This window comes from Medicago sativa, chromosome 7 (genome assembly GCF_051527215.1).
Source record: "Medicago sativa cultivar Bolivia chromosome 7, Bolivia_mono, whole genome shotgun sequence".
Classification (NCBI taxonomy): Eukaryota; Viridiplantae; Streptophyta; class Magnoliopsida; order Fabales; family Fabaceae; genus Medicago; species Medicago sativa.
The window spans coordinates 20,095,773-20,113,932 of NC_140755.1; the positions used below are offsets into that span (position 1 = coordinate 20,095,773).

At 33.8% G+C, this 18,160-nt stretch overlaps 1 pseudogene; it reads left to right on the forward strand.

The window, feature by feature from the left end:
• Positions 1 to 6,068: 6,068 nt before the first annotated feature.
• Positions 6,069 to 6,716, forward strand: LOC146904902 (leucine--tRNA ligase, cytoplasmic pseudogene; annotated as a pseudogene).
• The last annotated feature ends 11,444 nt before the right edge of the window (positions 6,717 to 18,160 follow it).

The following is an 18,160-nucleotide window of genomic DNA, read 5'->3' on the forward strand; positions in this document are numbered from 1 at the left end:
TATGACAGACCGCAGGCCAGGCCTAGGCCTCAAAAAAATTTGGCAGGCCAAGCTTAGGCTTTGCAAAGCCTAGCTCAGCCTAACCTATTCACATCCCTAGTTGTGAGTTACCAATTGTTTTCTATTGCGAGTTACCAATTTGGAAAGGATAAATACTCCCTCCAGTCTTTATTATGAAAAACCGAAAAACATCAAAACCAATGCAATCATTAATTAGTTCAATTTTTTGAATATTTTTACAAATATACCCTCATTAAAATTGTGAAGCATTAAATACACCCACTAATATTATAAAGACAAACATTAATTAAGGTATAGAAAAGTCTTTTAAACAATAATTATACCTTAAAAGTTGTGACATTTTCTTATAAATAGAACCAAAAAAAATTTGAAAATTTTCTTATGAAAAGGACCGGAGGGAGTAACATAAATTAACATATCACTAAGTTTTTTTTTTAATCTCAATTTAGACAAATCAACTATAATTTTATATTACTTTCAATTTTATTCATTCTTCATTCATATGTTAAATATTAGTTTTTAATTACAACTACTTTAATTTGATATGTATCATGAGAATCGACTCTATTGCTTTTTATATACATTAAAAATTACTATAGGAGTCATGCATGTGGTGTGTGAATGAATAAGAGATTGTAAATTCCAACCCATATTTCACTTATGCACCATGTATCTACTATATATGAAATAACTATTTTTTTTAAATAATCATGTATATTGTATGTCATAACCACTTTAATTTGATTTGTATCATAAAAACTCATTATAAATTGCTCTTCATGTATTAAATACAATTCTTGAAGTCATATATATTATGTGAGAGTGATTATTATATATGTTAGAAATAGAGAGTTATTTTAAGTTCTAATTCTTATTTCTTTTATGTATTATGTAATTTTTATTTTTCAAATAATTTAAGTTTTGTAAATAATCATGTAAGATTTTGTAAAGCTGTACTATTTTTTTTGACAAGTTATAAATTATATTAGTCACCACTTTAAACGTGGATAGGGAACATCATCAACATTAATTATTTCTTCAGTGTCTAGTTTCTCGTCATTTATTCAGTTGCATTTTCTTCTTTTTTATCTATTTTTTTGCACAAATGCGTACAAACTAATTAAGTATAATTTTAAATTTAAATTATCAAGTGATTTTTTTTTTGTGAGGATTATATCATATTAGCATAAATTATCAAATATTCACTTTTTCAATTAAAATAGAGAACATTTTGTTTACATTTATTGTTAATCATATGATATTAGGATACATTTTTAAATATTTGTATATTTTTATTTGATATAACATTGAACTTTTTTTTTACACTTTATGTTAATAAAATAACACGAATTATTTTTTTCGAGAAAAAAAGTCATGTTCTATTTTTCAATATTATTTAATGTTATATTTGATCTTAAAATTAAACAACAAAAAACAAATTCATAACATATAAGATTCCTAAAGTACTAGAGAGTTAGAAAAACATATGGTCCAACAAAATATTACAGACCGACAAACAAAAAAAAATTGTGTAAAGTCTAAATAAGAATAATGAAATTTTGGTCTTTAAAAAAAATAATGAAATTTTGGTCAATAAAAACACCAAAATGACAATTTCATAAAGACTTTTTCTAATTACACCATGTATATTCCCGGTTACACTTCAAAATGACAAAATGACCCTTTCATAAAATTTGATTTTCAAAAAGTCTCTTCCTTATTGGTTGGTTACACCCCAAAACCCCTCTTCCTTAAACTCAGTTTAAGTAGGTTATGTAAATTTAGTTTAAGTAGGTCATGTAAATTAATTTAAGTGTACATACTTAAACTCAGTTTAAGTAGATCATGTAAACTTAGTTTAAGTAGGTCATGTAAACTGAGTTTAAGTGTACATACTTAAACTCAATTTAAGTAGGTCATGTAAACTCAGTTTAAGTAGGGCATGTAAACTGAGTTTAAGTGTCCATATCAACCTTGTTCAATGATTCTACGTAATCTTATTTTAAGTATGTACATGTAAACTGAGTTTAAGTAGGTCATGTAAACTCAATTTAAACAGGTTCATGTAAACCGAGTTTAAGTAGGTCATGTCAGTTCAAGTAGGTTCTTGTAAAATTAGTTAGGTCATGTTAATTTAGTTTAAGTAAGTCATGTAAACTCAGTTTAACTAGATTCATGCAAACTTAGTTTACATGAATCTACATAAACTGAATTTAAGTTAACCTCAACAATGTAAATTGAAACTGTCTTACAGTACAGTTGAACAAGAAGAAAAAAATTGAAACTACCATTATTGAAAAAGAAGAAGATCACTTTTACTTATATACGATTGAGTATGGATGAAAGATATTTTGATTCACTCTTTAATCTTCTATAGAATTTGATTAAACGTCAGTTTGTGGGTAAAAGAGGGTGAAAGTGACAATGAATAAAATCAAGGTTTTAAGAAAATTTATATTAAAGGGCAATTTTAGTATTATTAAAAACTTTTAAGAAAATATGGGTGTAACTAGAAATATATGGGGTGTGAATAAAAAAAATCTTTCATAAATTAGAAACCCTAACCCTATTTTTATTTGTTTCTATCCCCAAATGAGTAAATTATTAAAAATGTTTTGCGCTGTCAAACAATCTCTAAATTAATAAAAATTGTTAAAAATTGCTAGTCAATTCAATCAAAAACCTTTAGTATCCATTAAATGTGATGTGATGATACGTCATATATGACATGTTGATTATGATATTTCAATGATTTGTTTTAGTTTTCTTTTCTTAGAAACTAAAACACAATAAATTAAAACAAATTTATCACGTTCGTTCTTCTTCATCCCTCTTACTTTTCCCTTCATCACCCATACTTTGTTGTTCATCTAAACCTAGAAAAGCTAGATCCAACTACGATTTGTATCAATCATATTTCCTAAATTCATTCTAAGACATCTATACACAATAAATTGCAAACCCATTCCACACAATATTTTACCGCCCGATCCAACCTAATTTCCAATGAAGCAGGAAGATAAGATGAAAAGAAAAGAAAGATAAGATGAATTTCATTTAATTTAATGTATTTTATTATGTTTTTTTTAATTAATTTTAATTTTAAATAAAAAGAGAAATTACACTCACCTGCCCCAAGGTTATTGTAAATGAATCCAACTCCCCACACTGCCTAATTTTTGATATCGCCATTTCGTTTTCAAGAAATGTGCACCCAAATTTTTGTTTACTCAAAGGAAGCAACACAAAAGACATGAAGCACAAAGTGTCTCTTTTGTTTCGTCTGTTCTCTTCGTTTGTCTTCAAACGTCTCTTTTGTTCTCGTTGGCTGAAAGTATTTTCTGCGAATCTACTATTGGGGATATTGGGAATTTATTTGCCAAATGTCATCGCCACCCAAATGTCATCGCCAAGTTGGAATCGCCAATTTTGATACAAATTTTCATATTTCCAAAACATGATTCGGGTGCCATCGTGTTTATTAAGGCAGCTAAAATGAACACATTGTATGCTACAATAATCAAAGATTTCCCTGTCAAGAACAAACACCTCGTGGGCATAATTGCCCAATAATAAAGATAAAACCAAATCAATGGGTTGATATTCATGTATGATGTGTATAAAAAACCTGAGAATAATATGTATGTGTAGAGATTTAAATAAAACAAAGATAAAGAAATTGAATAATTTTCAACAATGTGTTTATCTGTTTTAAGAGATCTTATAAAACTAGAGAAAATGTTTATGTCGTTTATAGAGATCAGGTAATTTCCCCTAAACAAAAGGCAAGTAGACATGAAAATTCCAACTGATTTGACAAGAATTGTTTGACAGAGCCGTACACTTTTGGGGACCAAAATGAGGGTTGCCAACCCTATGAATTGTCCTATGAATTGTAAGTCCCTAACATATCATCTTCCATTCATCCATTTGCAAATCTCTTTTTTCCTTCTTTATGTACACGGTTGACCACACTAAAAAATTTCCTCTATATCCCATCAGAATTAAGAATGGTCTTAAGAATATAGTCCATTCGATAATATATGTCCATTCGAAATAAAGAGTTATTTTAAGATCATAATCCCTTTTCAGGAATAATGTCCCATCGGAATTAAAAATGATCTTAAGAGTATAGTCTCCTGTGGTGATCCTTTGCCTAAGTCTGTTGATATTTCATCAACCCTAAGAATGAAGTTGGAGTTTGAGTTTTGGTACCTTTTTGATCTTCGAGTTTTTGGTAAGAATCTGTTGTTTTTCGGGTTCAGAAACGTACCTTTTTGATAAAATCGAAATCACCACCGAAGATATTACCATGTTGAGTCTTCTTGAAGTCCTACCGGATTGAGTCACGACAAGGTCGCTTTCTTTAAGACAAATCATGGCGCTACCCAAAATCGTGCAAGGTAGACTAACAACCGTGTGCCTTCAGGATAAAACAGCCCAGTTCACCTGTTCGATTAAATACTGCATCGTAAATAATCGTTCAAGAAATAACACCCTCTAGTATGGTACTAATACTGAAACCAATATGGTATTGTTACCACTCTGTTATGGTGTTGAGACCACTCAAATATGGTGTTACCAACATTCTAATTTTAACTTCTCCAACTATAGTACTATGACCACTCAAATATGGTGTTACTACCATTCTAGTTCTAACTTCTCCAAGAATTTTCCGAAAGGATAACAAACTGAAGATTGACTATGGTCTTAAGAACACTCTTAATTCCTGAAGGGACAGAAAGGAGTAGAAAAAGGAGTAGGACTTGTCAAAACAAGTCGAAGGAGGAAGAAGAGAGGAAAAGCACATGAAGCATCAATGTGACTTTCGGTGTGTTGAATGCACTGTGTGAGCTCTCTATTTATAGAGAAAGTTCACAACTAATAAGTGAGAAACTTTGGGAGCAAGTAATTCACATATTAGATCTAGTACAAAAATATCTCAAATTGAGTATCAAAATATATCATATTGAGTACAAAAATATATTATTCAGTACATAAATATATTATTGAGTATCAAAATATATTTCAGATCACGCACTAAAATATGTTAGATTGCCTACCAAAATATTTTAGATTGTGTTCCAAAATATTCTAGATTGCGTTGCAAAATATGTCTTAAGAACACTCTTAATTCCTGAAGGGACAGAAAGGAGTAGAAAAAGGAGTAGGACTTGTCAAAACAAGTCGAAGGAGGAAGAAGAGAGGAAAAGCACATGAAGCATCAATGTGACTTTCGGTGTGTTGAATGCACTGTGTGAGCTCTCTATTTATAGAGAAAGTTCACAACTAATAAGTGAGAAACTTTGGGAGCAAGTAATTCACATATTAGATCTAGTACAAAAATATCTCAAATTGAGTATCAAAATATATCATATTGAGTACAAAAATATATTATTCAGTACATAAATATATTATTGAGTATCAAAATATATTTCAGATCACGCACTAAAATATGTTAGATTGCCTACCAAAATATTTTAGATTGTGTTCCAAAATATTCTAGATTGCGTTGCAAAATATTTTAGCAAAACTTGGGGACTAAGAAAACACTTTCTAATAATGATTAAATTAATTATTTAATTTATCATTTCCAAATAATGAAATATATATCAATATATTTTTTTTTTTGTCCCCGTGAGCTTAGCTCAGTTGGTAAGGACAACGCATAATATATGCAAGGTCCGGGGTTCGAACCTCGGACACCTCCAAAATAAAAATCAATATATATATTTTTTCTAGTGCTTACTTCGTTCACTTAATTATGTACCCCCATTAATTACAGGTACACCCCCACTATTTAAACACTACTAATGTATGATCCATACCATGTGGGACTTCCACTTTTTTCAATTCACACTACACTAGTGCTACCCATTGTGGGAATTTGTGTTTAGTCAATTACTCAATTTCCACGTATGTTCCAACAGAATCTCATTCAAAATCATCTTACTTTTTGCATTTACAACCACACTGCAATTTGGTCCAAGCGCCACTGGCCTCATGGTTTTAGATGCAATGACCACGTACAACTCAATAATGAAAAAATGTCCAAGTCCACTGGAAACTTAAGGACTATTCGTCAAGCAATTGAAGAGTTTTATGTTGATGCTACACGTTTCTCTTTGGCTGATACTACTGATGGCACCAATGATACAAATTTTTCTTTTGAGAAATCAAATAACACAATTCTCCGACTCACCCAAGAGATTGCTTTGTATGAAGAAAAAAAAATTGGTGTGGCAGAATCTTCTATGAGAGTTGGTGCCTCGTCTGCTTATGTTGACCGTGTGTTCTCCAATGCAATAAACATTGTTGTCCAAACAACCGAGCAAAATTACACCAACTTCATGTTTCGAGAAGCCCTTAAGAGTGGAGTTTACGACCTTCAAGCTGCAAGGGATGAGTATAGATCGACATATAACTATAATAATAAAGATAATATAGAGGATTACAATCACGAATTGGTGTGGTATTTTATGGATGTACATACACGTCGTCTAGCACCCATCTGTCGACATTATGCAGAGTTTATTTGGAGAGAGATTTTGAAGAAGGATGGTTTTGTGGTGAAAGCAGGTTGGCCAAAAGCTAATGATCTGGATCATACACTAACGAGTGCCAATAAATATCTGCAAGGCTATATTGTTGATCTAAGGAAGTTAAATGTGATTATTTGTCTACACTTACGCTGATGTGACATATTCACTAGAGTATTTCGATGATTTGTTTTATTATGTTTTTCTTTTTTCTTCATCCTCATAGCTTTCTCTTCATCACCATACCTTGTTTTTCATCCAAACCTAGAAAAACTCAATTCAGCTACGATTTGTATCAACCCCATTTCCGAAATCTTATTTAAGGCATCTATACACAAAATTGCAAATCCATTTCACACAATATTTCACTGCTCGATCCAACCTAATTTCCAATTCTCATTGTTTAAAACTTGATTCATATTTTTGTGTTAACCTTTCCAATCCAAACATAACCAATTGGCGAGAAGTTAGATACAAGGAAGAGGAAGATGATTGAAGATTTTTTCATAGAGATTTCAACAACCACATCTGAAAATAGAGATTTGAAAGAAAAATTAAGTATAAACCTTAAGAACCAAAAATATAAAAATAGAAAATGAAAATGTAAACTGTTTTTTTTTGGTCAAGTAGCCTAGTGGCTAAAGCTCACACAATTAAATTGTGGAGAAGTGAAGTGTCCGGGGTTCGAACCCCGGTCCCTGCATATAATATGCAATATCCCTACCAACTGTGCTAAGCTCACGGGGATTGAAAATATCATAAATTAAAAAATGGGTGGGGGTGGGCATGGGAGTCATACAATTAAAGTAGGTAAAAATTTAGAAATTTGGCATTAAAGGTCTCAAAATTGAGATGCAAAAATGAGAAATGAAACAATTGAAATTGGGCTTAAAAAGTTCACGTGCGTTTTGTGAGATTTTCAATTTGAGTCGTCAAATGAGTAAAACTTCCCCTAAACTAAAGCTTATTCTTCTATAATAATTGGGTTTTGTAGAGAAAAGCAAAATGTTGCTTTTGATTTGAAGATATTTGAAAGTTTATTCAATGAAACAAGATGGAAAGGAAAGAGAAAGAAATCTAATGTATTTTATTATGTTTTTCTTTTTAAATTAATTTTAATTTTAATTAAAAGGAGGAAATTACACTCATCTTCTCTCAAGGTTATTGTAAATGTATCCAAGCTCTATTTACTTTAAGGTGGCAAAATGGATGGATTGGATGAATATGGATTTGGATCTTAATGGATGGGTAAAAAAATCCATTAGTCCATTAAAATCCACTATTTTTTCTGTTGAAAAAAACATCCAATCCATCCATTAAAGATTACGTCCATCCAATCCATCCATTACTAGATTTTAATGGATGGATTATCCATCTGATCCATAAGTTAATGTGTATGGTTTTTTTTCAAGAGGTGCATTAGTTATTAAAGTGTTTTTTTAGTGAATTCAATCATAGAAAATTTTAAGTAACAGACCCAAAACTGTTTTTTTCTAGCCCAATAATATTGATATAAGCCCAAAACCGGCCACCTCCGACGTTGACCACAGTGGTTCTCCAACAACCCAATGGCGGCAGCTCACAGTGGTCAACAGAGGAGCTCCGGCATAGACCGGCCAAGCTCTGGCGTTGACCACCACCTATAATAAAATAATATTAAAACATGTATTAATTTAATATTATTTAAATATTAAAAAATTAATTTTTTTCTTTTTTTCTGGCAGTTTTTTTATTTAATTAATTTTACAATTAATTTTTTTTAATTTTATCAAATATATAATTATTTAAATAAAAAAGATTAATATTATTTGAAATTATCCATGAGATTTTTTTTAAAGAAATGATCCAATGAATTTTTTAAAATAAGGTGGATGGATCTAAACTAATCCATTAACAATTTTTTTTTTTTTGATGGATAGATAGATATGGATCTCATGGATCATATTGCCACCCCTATTTTACTTACACGAACCTCCCTTGACCTTAACACTATTAAACTTCTGTGAAATTAATTTCTTGAAACAGTTAACAATGACTAATTCTGAATTTTGACATTGCCTTTTTATTTTCTCCAAGCAATGAGCACCCACATTTTTTCTTTTTCTAAGGAAGCAACACAAAAGATATGAATCACAAAGTGTCTCTTTTGTTGTTGTATGTTGGATTACTTTTGTTCCCATCGTTTGCCTGGGTTGATCTTGAAACGTCTCTTTTATTCTCGTTGGTTGGATTATTTTTCATTCTCCAAATGCGACTGTTCATTGACGTTTTGAAGTATTTTCATTCTCGTTGTTTGTAAAACCCTGATTTTCTATTTTTAATTAATTTCATAAAGTTAGATAAGCGAGGTTTTGGTTAAAATTATTACTGATGTTGCTTTTGCTTTAGTGTTAATTTGTTGTTGAGAAAATAGAATATTGATGATGACTGAGAAGTAGTATGAGGAATTAAATAAAATGAAGAGATGAATCAACATAAGAATAATAGAGTCGGGAGGTGTAGAATATAAGTTTTAAATAAGTGGGGGAGGGATAGAGTAAAAGAATAGTGGGGTGAGGAGAGAAAGGATCACAACGAGTGACCAGTCCGAATATAAATAGAAAAATATAGAGGTTAGGGAGTCAATATTGCTGAACGTGGAAAAGAAAAAGAAAGGAGCAGAGGAAGAGGAAAACCTTAGTTGCAACAACAGCAAGCCAAACCGAAGATTTCGAAGGATTCAAGGTAATGGGGAGAATCTCTTTATCTCTAGGGTTTAATTTTCTGTTTGGGGCTGTAGAAATGATGGAGAAGGAGAGCTACCGAAAATGCTGAAGAGGGTTGTTTTTGTGGTTAAAAGATTAAAATTCAAAAACCAAGGTTATGGTAATTGATTTAGAGGCTTTAATCACGTGAAGAGTGATGCAATTAGGTAAATGGTGTGAGAAAGTATCACATCGTTGCGCTGCAGTTAGGGCGCCTAGCATCCAACACCCGAGAGCTGGCACCTCAGGTGTTTGTTCCTGGAGCCTAGCGCCTACTTTTGGGTGTTTTTCACCCATTTCTATTCCAAACTGGGTCTTGGTGTAAAACTGAAAGTTGTAGGTATGGATATTAGATTTCCATTGGCTTTGATTTGACCTCAATCAGACACCCACAACGTAAGTTATGATCATAATACCACACATGGGTCAGCACAGTCGTGCATCTCTCCCAGCCTTAAGAAAATAAACTTCTCCACCAATTTCTGTTTAGAATTGCATCTTGGTGTCTTCAAGAAAGTTGTAAATATGAGTGTTAGCTTTCATTTCCAATTGGTTTGAATCCATTAGTACCTCTAAAACGTGATTTATGATTTAAACACCACGCCTGGGTCATGCTGCGTTGTTAATGAAATTTCAGTACAATCCTTCTAGTGGACTCTTCAACATCTATAAAAGTAATAGTGATTTTAGGAAAGGCATTGGTGTGTAAAGTAAATGTAAGGATCCCCAAACTACTTATATAAATGAGGGAGCGTGTTCGAGCATAAATCGAAGTGGTTGTCTCAAGATAAAAACAAGTCTAAATATGAACTAAAGATAGTAACATATGGGAACCTAATGATGTTAAAGATGGCCTTCTAGTAGAGAGTGAAATAAAATTATAGGAGGGGGAACAAGGGAGACGTTTAAGATAGACAACTAAGGTAAATATAGGTCTCTCGAATTAGAGATGAGCCTAAAACGGTGAAGTATTTTAGGTAGTAGAAGGAGAAGTAGAAGAGATACAGATGGGTAGTTCAAGGAGGAGTGGTAACGACGAGAGTAAGCCCTTGGGATATTTAAAAGGTCTAATGTGGCAAGTCGATTAAAAGGGTATAAAATATGAAAGATATAAAGAAGTGAAGACGACGATGAAGATAGGGGATATGAAGTATGTACTTTTTGGGTAAATGATGAAGATAAACATAAACTCCTTAAAACAATAATGAGTTTAGGAATATTACTAAGTTGAAGAATAAACGAGTCAAGGTAGTTAAAGAACTCAAGATGAACGTTAGATAAGATCGTATAAAGTGTAGACATGAATAAAGATTATAGAAGTCGATTTTGGATGATCGTAGGCGATGAGAGGGTTGTTAAGACAAAATGTAAAGGATGATAAGGAGTTGTGTATTTAGTCATGAAAGACAATAGGAATGAAGATAGCGGTGAATAAGACAGAAATTGATTAGAAGAGAGCAAGATGAATAGGAAGGAAGATAAGAGGTAATAGTTATAAAGTTTGATGATAATTATAACGACCGGTATTGAGAGATTAAAACCTTAAACTTATAATAGAGTTTTAGTGAGGAAAGTGGATGACGTCGAAAGCAATGATAAAGTGAGGTAATAACTTTAAATTAGAATGAAGTTAAGGTTAGAGGGACGGTCAATGTATAAAATACGATGAATGTGAGAGCGACGTAATAGGATATAGAGTTGATTTAACAAGAAGAATAAGTACGGGAGAGTTAATGACGATGGTGAGGAAGAACCTAGTTGTAACAAGAACGCAACGAAACACTTACTGAACAAGAATTAACTGTCATTTGGGCAAACGACCGTTAACTGTCGTTGAGGACATTATAATATTTTCACGGTGTTAAAAGTAATTTTTGAAGTGAGATGAACAAAATTTCAGCACATTCACAAGTTGAACTCAAAAGTTGATAATAACCCAAAAATATTGAGTATTACTTTTCCCACCCTATGGCTTTCCTTGCGCACCCTTTTTTTTCCCCAAAATACCCCTCATCCGGATTGTATAATACGAACACGTTCCAGAATATTAATTCCGGATTTATTCTTGGATTTTGACACTTCATCCACCCTGATGGATGATGATGCCAGTTATGAATAGATGGATTTGGATTATATAATCCGAAAATTGTAGATACCTTTCGGATTATATAATCCGAAAAGTGTAAATCACCACGTTGAAAGTCAACAAAAAGGGGTGGTGAACTATGGTTCCGGATTATATAATCCGGACTGTATCAGTACAGAGGCAAAAGTCATCTGGTTTGGCAGAGCCTCTGTTTTAGAGCATATTTAGTCAATTTTGTTGGCCTTTGACCATATGCGAACCAAAAAATCAAGTTATAACTTCAAAATTAACAACACAATATAATTTTCAAACATTATTAAAACATAATTATCCAAATGGTACATAACATAATTGTCAAAAATATTCAAACATTAAAATTACATTAAATACAATCAACTCCTAATAATTACACCCATACCACCACCACCTCTGCCACCACCCCTGCCACCACCTCCGCCACCACCTCTGCCACCTCTAACACCCCTGCCACCCACAGTAGCTCCCGACAACGGTAAACATTCCCATCATGCACCTCTTTCAACGCATCCTCCAAATGCTGCCATTCCTCAGTCCCTTTCGGCACCAGACCACTTCTCATCACAACATAGATGTGGTCTCTGATGCGGCTCATTCTTCCGCTAAGCTGTAAGTACCCAAGGTCTCCATCCTCCTGAGCAGCTCGCGCATCAAGGACCTCACGCTCCGGTGGCCTCGACACCGGTACCGGCATGTCAGGAAGAATCATGCGTGGATGGGAATGGCGATAAAACCAATTGATGTATCCATTTACTGCCTCCACCTAATGAAATGCAGTCTCTCCCAACTCCTGAGGTGTCAGCGCATAATCAAGTGCACACCGAAAGCGGTTTGTGATCTCCGCCAAATTAACATCAGAAAGTGCACTCTCAACGGGATGTCTCAGTATGATCTGAACCCACCCAAACTGACCAAGCACCCTCTCCAGCAGATATCTCACCATGCGGACTCCACATCTCAGCCATCCAGAGTAAAGGCTGACCCGCTCAAACGGACGTGCTTGATGGTGCTCTCCATATGGGGCCATGACAACCCTCATCAAATCAAGCGCATCCAGATGGTTTCTGTAGTTGTCTGATGTACCTAAACCAGACAGTGGTTAAAAAAAACATCGGGCGTGGATAATGATTCTCTCTATATCCTGCCCAGACATCCTTGCTTCCCATACTTGGGAAGTGATGAAACACCCAAGCCTGCACCAAAGACAACATCATATAAATATATAAACCATATACACTTACATTTAAAAAAAATAAAGCATAGTTTTTAATTTAAACCTGCAACAAAGTCAGGTATCCTGCCACCTGACTGGTGTTCCAACGTTCAGCATTGTTGAGCTTCTTATACAAGTGAGCTAGTGCCGCAGCTCCCCATGAAAAACCAACAACAAGATCAAGGTCTCTATAGTACCTCAGGTACACAACATCCCCAACCCACTGGCTCTTGTCAGTGAATATCGTAATCCCCACCAAGTATAGCAAATATATGCGGACAGCCTGGTCCCGCAACCTCTCCACCTCCTGAGTCACACCTTACTCGGTTTCCAAATCCCTCTGCTCCTTCAAACGCTCCTTGAAGATCCTTTCCAAGTAGCCAAATCGGCAATGTGCACCTTTGGTCTTTTCGACCTCAATAAGAGCATCACCCGGATCAGACCCCAAGTATGTCTCCATCATTTCCACAGCCTCGTCCAGTGATATGGACCCGTGGGACAGGAGCATACCGTCAATGGGGAGATGCAGCAAACATGTCAAATCATCAAGTGTGACTGTCATCTCCCCAAACAGAAGGTGGAAGATAGAAGTCTCCTCATGGCACCTCTCCACAAAGGCACAAATCAGACCATGGTCAATCAGGCTGTAGCTGGTATCCTGAAGCCAAGAAAGGCCAGTGTCCTGCAATTTGTCTTTCCACCACCGTGTAGCCATTATAAGTCTGGTTTCTTTATCATGCATCACTTCTATCTTCTTTCCGTTGCTGATGCATTTTAATTTTCCACGCCACTGCAAATAATTAAAATTAATAAAGTGAGTTTAAAGTGAGTTTAAACTCATGGCTTCACAAACCGATTAAAAAGTACATAAACAGGTAGATTTAAAAGTACATAAACAGACAGTTTCAGATTGAAAGTTAGTTTAACATTAATAAATACCTCGTCATCAGTCGCCTTCCTGGCCTGGTGCACACTGTACTTCCACAACAGGTCAGTCTCGTGTGGGCCACCAGGATAGTCATCTAGTGGCTCAGGGTCCACCACCTTCTTCTTCTTCTTTCGCCTTCGTCATGGCTCGACATCTTCCATTTCCTCGTCCATAGCCTGCAGCTCCTCCTCAAGCTCCTGCTCTTCCATATGCTGCAATTCCACATCAGGCTGCTCTTGCTCTAAGTCCATATACTCTTGCTGCTCCGAATGATGCTCGACATCAGGCTCGACATCAGCACGGCGTCCTCTAGCACCCCGACGCCTCGGAGGAACACCACCTTCCTCCTTCAGCCGTCGGAGACGCTCTCTCCTGTGGGAAGCATGCCCTGCCTCCCTTACGCGCCAAGTATTAGCGGTTGAACCTTCTGTAACATGTACACAAGACAATGAGCACATAAAAGTACAGAATAGACGGTCAAAACAAATACTGGTGTTTCTGGAATTAATTTTCCGGATTGCAACAATCCAGCTCGGAAAACGAATTCCAGATTGCTTCAGTACATAGGAAAAAAACGGAACAAATTACTTGCATGCATACAGAAATCGAACTAACCTTCCATGTGATGTTTGTCAAGGATTGAAATGCGGTCCGTTTGAGCACGATTTCACCGATTTTAGTTAGATTTTTGCAGTTCGGATTTTGGGATTAGAGGGAGAGAGAGGAAGTGAAAAGTGAAACTGTAAAAATGGGGAGTGAACGCCCTTTTATACTTCGAACGAGTCCGAAATATGTACTCCGGACTAGAAGTTAATTGTCCGGAAAAGGATTTTCAGAGGACAATTTAGTAATTTTTGCAGGGCTCGTGAGAAGGGTAGGGTGAGAAAAGTAAGTCTCAAAAATATTTTGTAAAGAAAAAACCCAAGAATAAAAAGATAAAGAAAGTTGAGAAAAGTCCCTATTTGCGATGGACTTTGATAGAAAATTGATGTTGACACATTGCATAAGGCTGTGTCACACATGTAAAATACGTTTTTGCCCCTTCGGCAGTTAACTGCCGAATTATGAAACCGGCTGCAGTTAACTACCGAGGAAAACTTCGGCAGTTAACTACCGAGGAAAATTGAAAACTTCGGCAGTTAACTGCCGAGGAATCCTCAAACCTCCCCGTTTTTTTTTTTTTTTACAAAAACCATTAATTTTTTTTTTATTCTTTAAACCTAAATTTTCCTTAATTAAATTTAATTCTTAATCCTTTTAAGGAATTAAACACAATTTTTTTTATGATTTCATTCATGTGATTTTGTTGCCATAAATGAAGAAATATGAGAGATGAATAATATCTGCAATCGGTAGTTAATGGACCTAAAATGATAATTCAATAAAAAAAATGCAACAACAAAAAACATTACAAATGATAGAATAATTATATTTGTAATTATTAGTAATTAATTATAATATTTAAGATATTTTTTTGTTGTTCACAGATTATAATATTTCAGATATTATTCTTCTCTCTTTCAAATAATTATATTTGTAATTATTCTATCAATAATACCTTTTTTTTTTTGTACAAATAAAACCACTTTTCTATTCTTAAAAAAAAACATTTTTTTAATTAATAAACGTGATTGAATATGTAGTAATTCTAGGATCTCATATTTTTTTATTTATGGCAACAAAATCATATGAATGAAATCAACAACTTTATAAAAAGAATCGTGTATTTAATGGCAACAAAATCCATATTTCTTCATTTATGGCAACAAAATCACATGAATGAAATCATGAAAAGAATTATGTTTAATTTCTTAAAAGGATTAAAGAATTAAATTTAATTAAGGAAAATTTAGGTTTAAAGAATAAAAAGAATTAATGGTTTTTGTAAAAAAAAAAAAAAAGGGGGTTTGAGGATTCCTCGGCAGTTAACTGCCGAAGTTTTCAATTTTCCTCGGTAGTTAACTGCCGAAGTTTTCCTCGATAGTTAACTGCAGCCGGTTTCATAATTCGGCAGTTAACTGCCGAGGGGGCACAAACATATTTTACAACACAGCCTTATGCAATGTGCCAACAACAATTTTCACTTTGATAAAGAAAAGATTCGAAAGAGGAAAGAAAACATGTGTGATTTCCAATGTACTTACCTATCTAAGCAACCAAATCAATGAAGAAAGAACAAACAGAAAGGACAAAAAGTGTGACTACGTGAGTACGGTTCCGCCGCCTGAATCAGGAAAGTAAGCAGGCATGCTTGCGGTTGATTGAAGAATTATGGCCACGCCTTGACTGCCCTTCAACACCAACTGCCACTTTGTCACTGCTTTAGGTCAGCATTACAATAACATCACATCCCCTCTATTCCTACCTCTACATACAACTGTTTTTTATTGTCTGATTATAATAATTTATTTTTAAAAATTTCCTATACCAAATTTGTTATCGTTTGGTTTAGATTTTATCCAAAAAGAACTACATCATGATTAATATTTTGGTTTAAATACGTTGTAGTCTTTATAAATATATTAACATTTTGTTTTAAACTTTTTATAAAAAAATTTCAACTTTTAATCTCTTAAAAGTTTTTCATTTTCACTTTTCGTAATTCAATATCACTGGGGCCCAGTTATAAAAAAAATTCTTCCATATGGATCGAAGAAACTCTGCCTTGTATTTCTGCAGTCTTGGCATTTGATTTATTGCCAGATTTTCATTAATGAAATCGTCTTTAACGTCAAAAAAAAAAAACCTCTGCAAACAGCTTGCATGCTGCTTTCTTGTTTCATTATTTGCATTGTCATTAGCCATAGTCATAGAAAAAGAAGCTACCTATCTTAAGAATATAGGAGTATTCAATTTTACTATTCACATTTTTCTTCATTCTTAGCTTTTTGACTATGGAGATATAATTGCTTTATATTAAACGTTTATTTTAGCAACAAAGAAATGATAATAATTGTGAGTGTATGTTTAATTATTAGGACTAAAGTAAACGTTTTATGGAGTACTAGTACTATTGTGAATGATGATGATAGTGATTAAACGAAGTTGTATGGAAGAAGCATGCATGTTTGACTCTGATAATGCTGAATTCATATTATGCAGATTATGTGCAACAGGAAAACACAGAATGTTCTATTGTTAACAGAAGTGTACCATAAAGTATGGTGTAATGTATGTCAGAAAAAACAGAACAATAAAGTAGGTTTGTTTGGTCGACAATCTCTTGCAACCTAGCTTCTTCTGATTCACTTTTCCCAGAAAAAGAAGTCTGCTTTTCATGTCTTTATGCTTGCTTGATCATCTTTTTACTTTCATACCTTTTGAAAAATTGTTACTACCTATACTATAGTAAAATGAAGGTCAAATTATATTCCTTTTAAGTTAATTTTAGATTTCACTTTTGGTCCTTTAAATTACAAATGCTAGACAATTTGATGCATTATGTTTTTATTATTTCATTTTGGTCACTTAACTTACCAATATTAGATCCTTGTATAATTTAATAGACACTTTAGTCCATCACACCAAGGATCAAAATATCTAAATATTTGTTACTTACAAGATAAAGTGTTAACTTAAGGAAACTTAATTTAAGATGCCAAATTGTAAGTTAAGGAACCAAAATGAAACAAAACAGACTTAAGCCATCAAAGTGAAATCTAAAAATAATTTAAAGGGCCTAAGGTATAATTTAGCCTAAAATGAATTTAACTAGGTTAATAGAGAGCAGGGGCGGATTTGGACTCTCAATATCACTGGGGCACAATTTTTTTTTTATCAAAATCAAAGGTAGTGCTCTTGTTTGTTTTCACTTCCTTTATAAAAATCAAAATCAGTTTCATAGGATTTTGTCACTTCCTTTATAAATAAAATCTCCCATGTGAAATTGTAAAGAAAATAGGAGTTACAACAGTACTTGAGAAATTTATTCCAAATCCATTCTTGTACGTTTATATGGTTATTTACGGCCATGGAAGATGTGTGCTCAATTATTCAAGATGTTACACCAACAGCAAGTAGCATGAGAAGAAAGGAGGAGGTGGCAATAGAATAAGGGTAGTTGTGAGAGAGCAAAAGTGTGTTCTGTTTCTATATAATTTTCTTTAAGAGTTGGGCCTGGGCTGGCTGGTGTGGCACTTGCCACAGTGGGCCTTGGCCAGATCCGCCCCTGATAGAGAGGATACAACTCCACAAAATTTTCCATTTTCTAGAGTGAAACTAAAGAAAGCATACCATTCCATTGTACTGTATCTATTATTCTGTGTTTATAGAGTACACTATCTCTCACCCTATCCCTCCACTCCATCTTAGACAAACATCTTCTGACCTAATGCTACGTAGACTAATACATAACCATTTTCCTTTTGTTGTTTTTTGCTTTTTCCACTGTTTGAAAAACATGTATGCTTGCACCACAGCATGCATATTCTCCTCGAGTACAACCATTATTTCTGCAAACTATAAACACAGAGAGAGTATTTAGAGACATGAGACAAACAAAACTTAAGAAACAGAACACGCTTCTCCGACAATAACAGACAAACCAAGTACCCTATGGTCCACAACATTCTTCTACACACTCTTTGAATGTTT